Source organism: Hevea brasiliensis, chromosome 13 (assembly GCF_030052815.1).
Source record: "Hevea brasiliensis isolate MT/VB/25A 57/8 chromosome 13, ASM3005281v1, whole genome shotgun sequence".
NCBI lineage: Eukaryota > Viridiplantae > Streptophyta > Magnoliopsida > Malpighiales > Euphorbiaceae > Hevea > Hevea brasiliensis.
The window spans coordinates 88,337,636-88,350,718 of record NC_079505.1 but is presented as its reverse complement, the minus strand read 5'-3'; the positions used below and the strand labels follow the sequence as shown (position 1 = coordinate 88,350,718).

The window sequence follows — 13,083 nt, the reverse complement described above, 5'->3', positions numbered from 1 at the left end:
ATCTTTTTAATAGTTAAATTTAAAATATTTTTAAGTTAATTTTTTACATTTTAAATTTATTTTTTAATTAATTTCTTTATTGAAAATGACTTTTACGTCATTTAAGGTATAATCTAAGAAGTTAGTTTATGGGTATGTTGCATATGATGTAGTAGTTGAGAGGCCTTATAGACCATGTAATGTCTCCGGTTCAACTCTTACAATTATGTTTCTTTTAGATATTGCTCTTGGTAATTTAGTTTGATTAATGCAATTTGGCATTAAATCACAACCGTCCATTTAAAATGATATCAGCGGTCCAAATCATTGTCATATATTCATGACCTTCTCACCTTTTAGCCTAAGAAAATATATTAATTTAAATTCCTTTGATCCAAATCAACACAAATGCAACCCAAAATATCCTTTCAAAAGCAAAGGTGACATGTTAATTTCTAGATCATATATATCATTTGACTCTTTTTGGAGAAATTGGTCCACATTGCATCTTAATTAGCCATGTTAATTATGATCTAATGTGTATAATTAATGGAATTAGCTAACAACAACATAAATCCCATTTAAATCCTGCTTAATTAGAGTCTTCTTCCTTTTTAGCCTTTTTAGACCTTCTTTTTTAACTTTGCGGCCGCACGGCTTTAACGGACGCCATATGGACTGAAGGGCCAATTTATTCGCGTGCATAGCGTAGGTATTCAGAAATGGAAAAATTAAAATTGGAAGCCTCGATTTCGAGTTCACACTCGTGGCTCACCGACTTGACCCAATCGACCGGCCACAACCGCAAATCACGCCAACTCGCGTGGGGCAAAAAGAATGCCACTGTGTCACTCTTAGATTATATTATATTATAATACATCCAATATTCATAATAAAAAATAATGTTAATCATGTAATTACCAAAAGAATTGGAAATTATTTTTAGGATATATTAAGTACAAAATCTTAGCAGAACAGAACTCCACTCGTTTCTCCGTCCAGTCTTTTGAACGGAGAAATTTTAACAAATAAATATATAATAATATAGTCACAAAACTGCTTAATAAAAAAAAAAAAAGGGAAAAACATTGATGCCACTGGTACAAAATTTGCCGTGAAATCGGCACGCAAAACGGCGGCAACTGGTAAGGACTTGCCGTTTCTTGGGTCTCATCTCAAAGAGCAACTAGCGGTTCCCAGAAGAAATAAATCTCCGATGTCTTGGAAAAAGTCGTCCTCTTGGCACATGGACGATGATGAGGATGATCCAAAGTCCTGGGGTGTGTCCAGGAATATGTCACTGAAATATTCACTTGATATGCTCTCTTGTAAAACGGTGCTTGTTGTCGTTGCTATTGTGTCATCGAAGAGTGAAGGTCCTGTACTCGAAAAATTGAAGAAATCATTCAAGAATGGCTCCTCCAATAAGGGTAAGTCCAGCGGTAATAGATACTCTGCTGATTCGTCGGATACGTTCGTTTCCCCTTCACACTCTTCAAGTACTACTTGTTCAACCGGTTTACTTTCTATTTTTGATTTTTCTACTGGTTCTACCGGCTTCTGCAGTTCAGATTCTTCATTGCAATGAGCTCTAAAGTTCAGCACAGATTTTGGGGATGAGAGATTTTGAGACTCATCGCCGGATTCATAGCCAGAAGTTGAAGTCACATGAATTTCTGGCTTTTCTTCTACTTGTTCTCCTTCTGCTTCTGCTTCTTCCTGTTGTTCTTCTCTTCTTGGCGGTTTTATGAAGTTGGTTAAAGCATCGGGTCCCCGAAGCTTAATTGCAGCATTGTCATAAACCATAGCAGCCTCCTCAGCTGTGTCATAGGTGCCTAGCCATAACCGCACATGTCTTGCAGGATCTCGAATCTCTGCAGCCCATTTACCCCATGGCCGTTGCCGGACTCCACGGAACTTTCTGCCATTAGTATTTGCTGTATTGAGTTTGATTGGCCGGTGAGACGCCGGAAGCTTAGTTGCAGGTCTTTTGCGCCCATTAGCGATGGCAACAGTGTCTTTGGAGCTAGCTTCGATGCTAATCTCATTCACATACCGCTTCACTCGTTGGCGGCCAAACAACTCACCCTCTTCATCGCTGGAGGAGTCGGTGGCGTCGGGATCAGTGACTGATATCCGTACAACTCTGGGTGGGTTGTGCTCTAACCGACTCCTTTCACCGGAGATCTTTTTGGGCTTTAAGGAGGGTTTTGTGAATTTCTTTGTAACTTTTCTGTGTTCTGTATATTTGATCGGACATAGGATACTTTGTTCCATCATCTCTTCTCTTGTGCAAGTGTTTTCTACTAACTTCTCAGATTCTTTATTCGCATAAGATAGAGAAAAAGACAAACGAAAAAGTGGGAAGAGCCTTGAAGAAGAAGACTAATACTTGGAGATAACGAGAGACAAGGCTGATTCAGAAATCTGCCTAAAGGACATAAAAAGGGAAATTGAAAATGAAAAAAAAAAGCTTGCACCGTTTCAGGATTTCAACGGATGGGTTAACAAGCAAGCACAGAGTTTACAGAGTGGAAGTTGAGAACTCTGTGAATCAACGAGAATCGAAGAGGGCCTAAAGGGGAAGCAATAGAATTGAAAACCGAGTAGAAATAAGCAAAATAGGAATTCCTAAACCTGGTTTTGGATTTTTTCCTATGTTGGAAGGTGATTTAGTAGAGATCGCAATCAATATCCAGCCCAAAAAGCCCAAGAATCTTCGCTCAAAGATGGAAACGAAGAGAAGAGAGAGAGAGAGAGAGAGAGCAGGAGAGAAATGGGATGAGAAGGGAAGTGAAGTGTACGAGAAAAATCGCTAGTACTAAGGAGAGAAGAAGCATCCGATACCAAAACACTGAAATCGCTGTTTTATAGGATCACAACAGCCGAAATTGGAAAACGCCCTCTATTAATATTTCCTTTCATATTTAATTTTTATTTTTAATTTGTTTTTTTAATTAATTAAATAAATATAATATGTTCACTGTCTATCTGATGGGTAATTAGTTAGGGGCAGGTCATATTAAATCTGGTGAGTCGGGTTGATGATTACGGCTACGGCCGAACCCACACTATACGTTCCGCCGCATCTTGATGATGAATTAATTTTTAAGTATATTAATTAAAATTTTAATTTTCATTATTACAATAATAAAATTATTTTTCTAAATTATTTTTCTAAAATTATACTTTTCTTAAAAATTACTAACTTTCTATCTTAACAATACCAAACGGAGTTATAATAGTATAGGACCCATGAAGAAATCTGGCCCAATTGGAGAGCATCATAAGTGCTTACTCAGCATCTTGAGGAGCGTGATTTCTGTCACGTGAGGCCCAAGATACCCGGGTCGGTTGTAAATTAGCTGGTCAATTATGAAATTTAGAAATACATTACTAGTTTGACCACTTAAATCGCTTAATATATCTGTGATTACTTATTTTCTCCTTTAATCACTCCAGTAATTACTTGTTAGATCTTTGTTGGTTGGGTGAAGTTGGAGAAGGCTAATTTCGGAATCTGATTTGTGTAATACTGCATTACACTTCATCTTGTGCTGGCTTAATAGTGGGGGTTAATAATATTTTTAATTTTTTTTTTTACCGTTTTTAAGTTTTGAAAGTTTCGAGTTGAATTATATTTTTTTGGTTTTTTCAGTGGTAATCTTTTTAAATTTACTTTTTTTACAGCCAGAACTAACGTGGCCGGCAGCCTAGAATTCGCCGCCATTTATAATTCAGTGTTGCACGTCTCTGAGCTTTCTCTGCTCTCCCTATTTGCCCAACCGAGACATACTTGTTTTACTTTCCCTCATAGTTCGTGCAAAACACGCTCGCCAAAATTTGAAAAAAGTGTATTTAATTCTGACCTCTTTATTAGGAATTAATTACTGTATACATCTTTTATGGAAATCCTATGGATTTTTTTTTCTTTGTTTTTTATTTAAAGTTCAAAAGAGTACCAAAAAAAAAATATTTGTATTTTTAAATATATTTAAAATAATAATAATAAAGTAGTGTAAACATTTCTCAAAAAATTACTATTTCCTGATTCAAATTCTTAAAATGGCGCGTAGGAGTTCGGAATGGAGATGACAATCTCCAGCTTCTCACCTACTGGTCATTGCCTGTTCGTCTTCCGGTAAATTTGTTGCCAATAAAAGTGTTGTTTCACTGCAAACACATCATTCATCATGGACATTGCATGCACCTCATTAGGTCCAAATTTGCCGTCTGCTTGATTGGTGTACAGCGAATACGAAGGTCAGCAGTTCACACTCTCGTATCATCATATAGACCAGTGAATTTGGACCATCCGTACACCGGCTGTTAACCTTATTTTCAAATGTTTTATCATAATCTTATTTTATTTTTTATACAGTGAATTTTACTTTATCAATAATTACTCTTAAATAAATTAATAAAATTTAATTTAATAATTGAAAAATAAAATACAAAGAAAATAAGTTAAAAATAAAATAATCATAAAAAACCTTTTTCTATTTATAATTATTGATTTTTAAGATGATTATTTTTTTTCATTTAATTTCAGTATATACTTAAATCAATACATTATAATTCTAATAATAACTTTAGTATCATTTAAGTTAAGATTTATTAATAATTGGTCAAAATTTTTTTTCCTTTTTAAAAAAGGAAAACATGTATATATTAGTAAGAACAAAGTGCATGATTACCTTTTCTCTAAATTAGGGTTACTTTTATATTTTCCCCATAAGAAAAGAAAGTATTAGCATTTACAATTATAAATGGAAAAAGCAAATACATGAGTTGAAAGCTGCATATGCAATCTTGTAGTATCTATAAAATTAGAATTCAATCGCTCAATTCCCTATTTGGAATTTAAAATTTTATATTTTTAATGAATTTTTATATTTAGAATAAAAAAATTAATTTTTTTAACTTAATTAAAAAAATACATTTTTAAATAAAAAATAAGTATAATAGTAAAAGAATTCATTTGATTTTTTTTTATTGCAAACGATTTATTCCAAACGAAACTAATGATTATATGTTACATTAATAGTACAAGAACTTAAAGGAAAAGGTTGAAGGATGCCATTAACCAAATGAGTTGTTTTCTTTTGTCTGTTCATTACAAATATAGAGTACTAATAGTATTAATGTCCGCATAAATCCATCATTTTGTCATCATCGACTTCAGCTCCAAAGATCAAGGAACTAATGACGAACATTAGATTACCAAGAGAAAGAAGACAGAATTTGCGATATTTTCTTAACTACAACAATGAAGACAGGATCATATTCATTGATTTACTAGTAGTTAGTCAATATTTAGACTCCAAGAAAAACCTAAGTCGAATCGAGTGATTTTGGAATCATAAGAGATTAGATATGGCAAAAGTTTTTTATCTATAACTTGAACATACAAAGCAAGAAACAAAGAAGCCGACTAATTTTGTTTCTTTTTAAATTTAGAATTCATATGAATGGTTCTGTCTCCATGTGTCCACAAATGATTGGTTGTTGGGATTTCACCATCACAGGTAGGTAACTACAACACCAGAATTTGAAGCAAAGAAATAGCCGATTTGGATGATATAGAGAATTTGGTTTATGCACCACCTTTTCGTGTTTAGAAATATGTATACGTGTGTGTGTGTAGGCAAGCATGAGCAAGTAGAAAGGGATCACGCGTACCAGTTAGCACGCCTGCATTTATAATCTAAAGAGACCATATATATATATATAAGGTTGTAATTATGGGGAAGAAGCTGCTTTCACATGACGGTTTTGTTTTTGTACCATATTTTCACATGAACTTGCTGGAACTAAACACTCATGAACTTCCAGGCTTCACCCACTAGTTCTATTGCAAGTCTTTGGCAAGATAAATTTCAATGATCATCACACGATAATAATATTTTTCAGAAATAACATGTGTACTGTCGGACATATATATATATATAGTCATTTTTAGTTTACTAATGGCAAGACAAGAAGGTCATGAAATTGTCTTCTAATGAACAGTGAGAGGACAGCGCAAGTTGCCAAATTGCAGCTACAAACAACCATATCCATGCATGATTATTTGGTCAATTTGTGGGGGGTGTTTGATATATAGTTCAACAATTATCGATTTAATAATTTATTTTTTCATTTAGTGAACGCAACCCATTTCATTTCTCATCAACATTTTCCTAGAAACCATATTTTTAGAGAGAGATAGAAGGTTGAAGATCCCATGTTTAGAAAGAGACAAAGAATGGGTTATATATATGGATTAGGAAAGACAAACATGAAAGTTTCGCTGGTTCTCGGACATTGGCCCCTCTCCATTGAGCCAAGTGAACAATATATACAAAAGACAGCTATGGAAATACACCAAATTAGACAAACCACTGATAGTATGCTCACTTATGTATTATAAGCCATTGAAACATGTATTTCTTTAATGTTTTTATTTTTTTTTTTAGCTTTTTTTTTTTGTTATATATATTTGGTGGGTTGCTAAAACAAAGTAGGGATAAGTCAATGAGCACCAAGTCCAAGATCCTTATTCTTGCTTGCTTCATTTCTCCACTCGTTACCTTCAAATCATCCCCTTAGTCATCAAATAACTTAATCGGCATCAACCCCTAGACGCGCTTGATTCCAGTGTTTACCGGCTATTTATACTCCTTAATGTTTACTATTTCTTTTTTCAAATATTTATTAACTTTTTAATAAATATATTGAAAAGTATATACAATAATTAATATTCTTATGATACATACATATATCTAGTCTAGGTATTGTTTTATATATATATATATATATATATATATATATATATATATATATATATATATATATATGATGCTGCCATAGATTTTTGGGTCATCAGATATTTGAGAATGGATTTTGAGTTGCCTATAAATAAGAAATGGGTGAGGCTAACAGCTGTTTGACAACCACTGCTATGTTCAAGTCAATGATAGTATTCGAGATGGCAATGAAATAGTATATCTGCAATGCGTGTGAAAAACGTATCTGAATAGGCACTTAAAGTCTGTTTATATGGTAATAGGAGGCATAATAGCATGATTTTAATGTTATTATTGGCCAATCCCGAGATTTCTTTTAATCATACATTACGAAATTATATTGTTAGCATGATTCTTAACGAGAATCACACTAACCGTGCTTAATATCGTATGTCCTGCATTTGTTCGTCTCTAACTCGTGGTGTCGATTTTTTTAATACCATCTTGCTAAGATCTAAACTGTTCATTTTGAGAAAATCTTATGAGTTCAAAAACAGTCAGACTCGACATCTCTTAACATGTAAATGAATCTGATCCATAAAAGTTTGAATCAGATAAATCCAACCCTACTAAAAATAAAATTTTGAATTCGACTTTATCAATAAAATTGAATTTACAATAAAAAATTGGCTTCTCACACTTATACAGAACCCCAAAATAAATATGAAGACGAGTTTCAATTTATATTCACTACTAAAAAAATTAATAAAATTTTTATCGCAAATCTAAAATATATAGCAAGGAAATAAGAGGGCGAAAACAAGAAAAATGAAGACAAAAGTGGAATTTATTTATGAAATTTTTCTCCAAAACCCAGTAATATATAGTTAATTTTAAAATTATGAAACATAAAGTCTGAATTTTGATTAAAATCAAATAAAAAAAATTAGTAAAAACTTAAATTTATGAATGGAAATGTGCAAAGTGCTACAACGAGCAATAGTGTCCAAATGAAGACAAAAAAAACCTAAATTTCACAACTAAAAATATATTACTCACACAATAGGTGTTAGGTTTAATCCTCATTATCTTATTTTTCTATAAAAAAAATATTAATTTACATTTTTAATAATCTTTTGATATATAATTAAGAGATGAGTATTTAATTATTTATAAATTTTCATATATAAAATAATTAATGTCATTTTTTTGGTAAATATGTCCTATGTTTTAAACTTCAAAATTTAAAATTTATCTTTTTTTAAAATATTTATTAACTTATTAATTTATCCCTTTTTTAATAATATATAAATTACCAAAATAACTTTAGTTTATAAGTAGAAATTTTATTAATAAAAAAATTAAGAAAAATTTTGTATACACACATTCAATTAACAATTAGTTTTATCGACCACTTCTCAATGTATATTTTAGCATGCCTCACCTGCAATATTGGGGAAAAAAAATACTAACTTTAAATAGCATGCAGTACTCCCAACCTTAAAGAAGAAATAAAAGAAAAGAAAATAAAAACTTGAAAAAGCTCATATATAAAAGTTAGAGAAAGAAAAAGGAAATTAAAATTTGAAAGAAAACGACGAGAGTGACAAAGAAAAACGACAATGACACTGAACATATTTCAAACTACACATGCTAGTCACGGGAACATTACGCATTTGTCTACTGCTAAAACCAATAATTTTCTTTTTCTATTTTCTTGTCTAATTAACAGCTGATAAGAAGCTGGCACTGGACATTAATTTACTAGCTTGATAATTTTTTTTTTTTAACAGAGGGAGAGAGAGAAAGAGAGAGGGGTTTTAATTTGGAGAATAAATGAAATCTTAATACAAATGTTTAGTGTAATTAATGCCAAAATGAAAAATAGAATAAAAGGTGACGAGATCTATTCTAAAAAGAAGGGCCACCTATCCCATGCAACGTTGAAGCTTTATTACCATGTCTGTCGTCTCTTATGTATATTTGTGCATACTGTAACAAAATTATTCAAAAGCAAAGCTCGGAATTTGATGAATTCTAATATATACACACAACATAACCATCAAAAAATAATCTAATTTTTAATATTTAAATTTTAAAATATTTTCAAATTAATTTGTACATATTAATCTTCAAACACCAGCAATTCACAACTTCTCTTTGAAGCAAGACATGTTGGTCCCTCCCATCTCTCCTCTCTTGAAAAAAAAAAAAAAAACCCTCATTTCACAGTCGCCATTTTCTGCTACATATGATTTGTGCAGATGCTTCCCTCTGCCAAGTTGAAGTTATAAAATCACGTGTAGTTATAGATCCATTTCAATTCGTCTGGTTGATCCAGAAAATGACCAATCTAGATATTCAATCGGATTGAGTCTTTAATCTACATTAATTGTAATCATGAAATTTTGATAATGCACTTAAATTAATTATATTATCATTATTATTTCTGTGATTTTGTTAATGGAAACACTTGTCATATATACCATTTAATTAATATAATTTGATGGGCAAAATAATTCAAATTATGCTGCAAAAATAGATATACAAGATTGATTTTAAAAAAAGAGAGATATTTTTAGCAGAATCAAATCACATGCCTCTTCCTTTTCATTTCATTTTAGCTAGGTGTATCAAATTTTCAGAAAGATGGGTTCCTTCCACTGATGGAGATAGAGCTAAGAAGACTAAATATCTTGAAGATTTCATAGTTGTATATGCATATATCAAGGGCAGAGAAAGAAGCAATATCACCCAAATTGAAGTCAAGTCATGTGCTAGCGCTGCTTTGAGTTGGGCTTTGAGAGACACTCTTAAAGGACACAAAAAATCCAAAAATATAATCTTTTCCATTTTCAAGATCAAGAAGACGTGCAAGCATCGTGGGTTATAGAAATAGAAAGTGCTCTTCATCTCATGCACTACTTTCTCTCTCTCTCTCTCTCTCTCTTTCTCAGCTTATTTGGGTTTCTACATTGGCAAAATTCAGTGCACAAAATTAAACTAATGGGTCAAAGTGTACCTCATCTTCAAGAATTGACAAAAGAATATCTTCTTTATATGGTTTTAGCTGTCCAGAGCGTTCTTTATTTTCTTTTAATATGTAGTACTAATCAGGACATATACATATCCTATGGAAAAAAGATTTTGGGAAGCGATGCGAAATACATTAACCAATCTGTATAGTGTTTTTGTCTCGAGACCAGATGACAATGGGTGATCTGACCAGCTTCTCCCTCCATTAGGTCCCACCGACAGTGCTTCACTGTTGAACTGCCGGTGACCGGCGCCAGTTACGCCCTCTCTCGGAGACCAAAGACAGCATGTGTAGTTTCCCATATGGGGTGATGTGTTAAGTTGGAATTAGAGACTTAATTAAAACTTCTTGTAATATATATATTTATATATTAGACACAGAGATTGTGTTAGACTTGTACAAGTGCTTCTTTTTTCTTTTTTTTTTGAATGGGGTGTGGAATTCAAAAGGGTGTATGGATTTGAGTGAGAGATTATTAGGAGTTAGTGAATTGTACTTCTTTGAGCCTCAAAATGAGGGATTTGATCAATGAAATGTTTTATTTTTAATTTTTTTTCAGATTAAAATTAAGAGATTTTTGGTTTGGTTACAATCATTGAGTTTTAAAAATCCAAAACAACCATGAAAAATGGGAGGATGTGGTAGAGATATAGAATGCACTTGCTTCTATAATTATGTGATTTCTTTGTGTTGCTTTGCATGTGAGTTCTTCAACTTATTTCACTTTCCTCACTATTTTAAGCAGCCATGAAATGCCATGATTAATTTTTTAGAAATTATGATTTTCTCTAATTTTTGTTATCATATTAATATAGAGAATCATTCAGGAAATGCTATAAAAGATATTTTTTATTCATTTTCTCATTGAGAAAATCATAAAGAATTAAAGTAAGAACTTCAATGACAGTGTTAATCATGCACTAAAGAAACTGTTGTTTAAAATTTTAATTTTTTATTTGTTAAAATTAATTTAAAATTAAACTCTATATAAAATAAGCAATTGACTATCAATAAATTATTTTAAAATTATGCGATGTCGACTTTAAATCTCTATGAGAATGAGATTTTTACTTTATTAATTTTCTAAGGTATACTAATTAATAATTGATAGTCATCTGCAACACATTAATTAGAATATTATTTAACTAAATTAAAGATTAATTATTAATCGAATTAATATAGCATTTCAGCAAGCTGATTGTTGAGTTGTTCATAATTTCCCACAAAAATATTCCACCCAAAAAGCTCTTTAGTGGATGTTATATTGTGATTATATATATATATATATATATATATATATATATATATATATATATATATATATATATATATATATAATCCCTCTACTGAGATACCTTTGATGTGTCCCTTGAAACTGAGATTTGGTTAAAGGGGTTAGGTTTAAATTTAATGAAGCAGATTTTCAGGGACCATGCCCTCTCCACTCGTGGGCACGACCCATTTGCAGGGTTTTATTTTAATTTCTAGCTTGGAGTTTGGACTTAATTAGATTTCTACTTAGGTGAAGATTTGACACTTGTAATTAATAATATTAATCAACCTCTAATGATATATATATATAAAACAATAAAAATGACATGGGTCACCATTTCCTGTGGTATTTAATTATAATTAATCAAAACACATAAAGTTGGTTTTTTATGGGGAACAAGAACATAATAAATTGGAGTTTGAATTCCTAGGCATGGCTGCTTTCAGTTCTTGCCTTCTGGACTTGCTCCTAACTTCAAGCTGACATATATATGGGCTTAGACCAGATAATATGCTATTATAATAATATTATTTTAGTACGAAATGATAAAAGCAACTTTCTTTTACTAATACATTTACGTTCAAATTCTTCCATTAAATATGATTTATAGAGCGAAGGGTTCTGAAATTCGAATTTTTTAATTAATTTCTTTTAAAATTATTTTATACGTATAGTTCATCAATTATAACCGACCGACTTATTGTGATTCTATTTTAATTTTTGGAATGCACTTGATTTGAAATTAAATTAAAATAAAAATAAAAATAAAATTAAATCTAATGAAATCTTGTGATTTTAATTTCATTTCTATATATTTAACTATATGTTTTAGTGAGTCAATTGTCACTAAAGAAAACAATTAAACGTCCAAATTCATTTAATTTCTCCTGAGAATTTTTATGAAAATTGAGATGGTGGAGATATGTGTGTTTAATAATGAAAGAACCATATAATGTGCCATTATATTCCATTTTGCAGGGCACCATGTGCCCTAAATTTCACGAAATAAAGTTATAATTACTAGAAGGTTGACAATAATGAGTTTTTCAAAAACAAATAAAAATAAACTAGAAAATAAAATTTACATTAATATAAATTTTATTTGAAAAGCATAAATTAATATGAATTATTAGTTGATTACAATTTATTATATATTTGACAAAATATTTGTTGATTCTTGCAACCGAATATATTTTACATTGCAAAAATGGACTTCAAAGTCGATGTAGATTAAGTTTCATGATTTCAAAAGAGTAAAGGTTAAAAAAATGAAAATTTTATGATTTTCATGAAAGAAATTAAGATTTAATTATTTTTTTTATAAAAAATATTTATAAAATTGAGTGATTATGTATAATATTCTATAAGATTATGAAAATACTTTTAAAGGGGATAATAGGTTTCAAGTCAGACCATGAGATTCTATATGGACTCGTTTTCTCATTTCAACTATAAGGCCATTAACTCAAACCCGACAGTCCATAGTTTCTCTTATTGATAGTCAATTCCCATTTTTATATTAAAATCAGACAAATTAAACAATTTGATCAGTTTAATTATTTTAATTTTATTTCACAAATTTTTGGACCCAAATGAATTTGTTAACTTAAAATTAAGATAAAATATGTTACTGTAACTTTTAATACTATGCTCTTTTTTTATTATTATTTATTAAAATAACAAGAAACATATCAATGACAATTAAAGCTGATAATAAAAATAAAAGCAAATAACAAGAAAGATAATTATTATATACTATTTGGCGCCGTTCGATTAACCATTAATTATCCAAACTGAGTGAACCGCAACAGGCATTTTTTCTACCACCCCTCAGAGCTGAAATTAAGGCCTCGAAACATTTTACTGAATCTGGAAGGAAATATCTCAGTTCATATATTAGCTTCTCAACATCGAAAATTGAAAGCCTGTACCGTTGATTGAAGCTCTTTAATTAATTAAATGTTCCTAAATATCACTGCCTTTTAATTTCGAAGGCTGTTTGTATTAATTTTATTTTTTAAATTTTCTTGTCCAATTTTGTAATTTTATTGTTTTAAAAAACAAGC

General features: G+C 30.7%; 1 pseudogene; it reads right to left on the bottom strand.

Annotated features, from left to right (window-relative positions):
* Window positions 1-896: 896 nt before the first annotated feature.
* LOC110646664 (ethylene-responsive transcription factor CRF4-like) lies at window positions 897-2,629 on the bottom strand (annotated as a pseudogene).
* Between the last annotated feature and the right edge of the window lie 10,454 nt (window positions 2,630-13,083).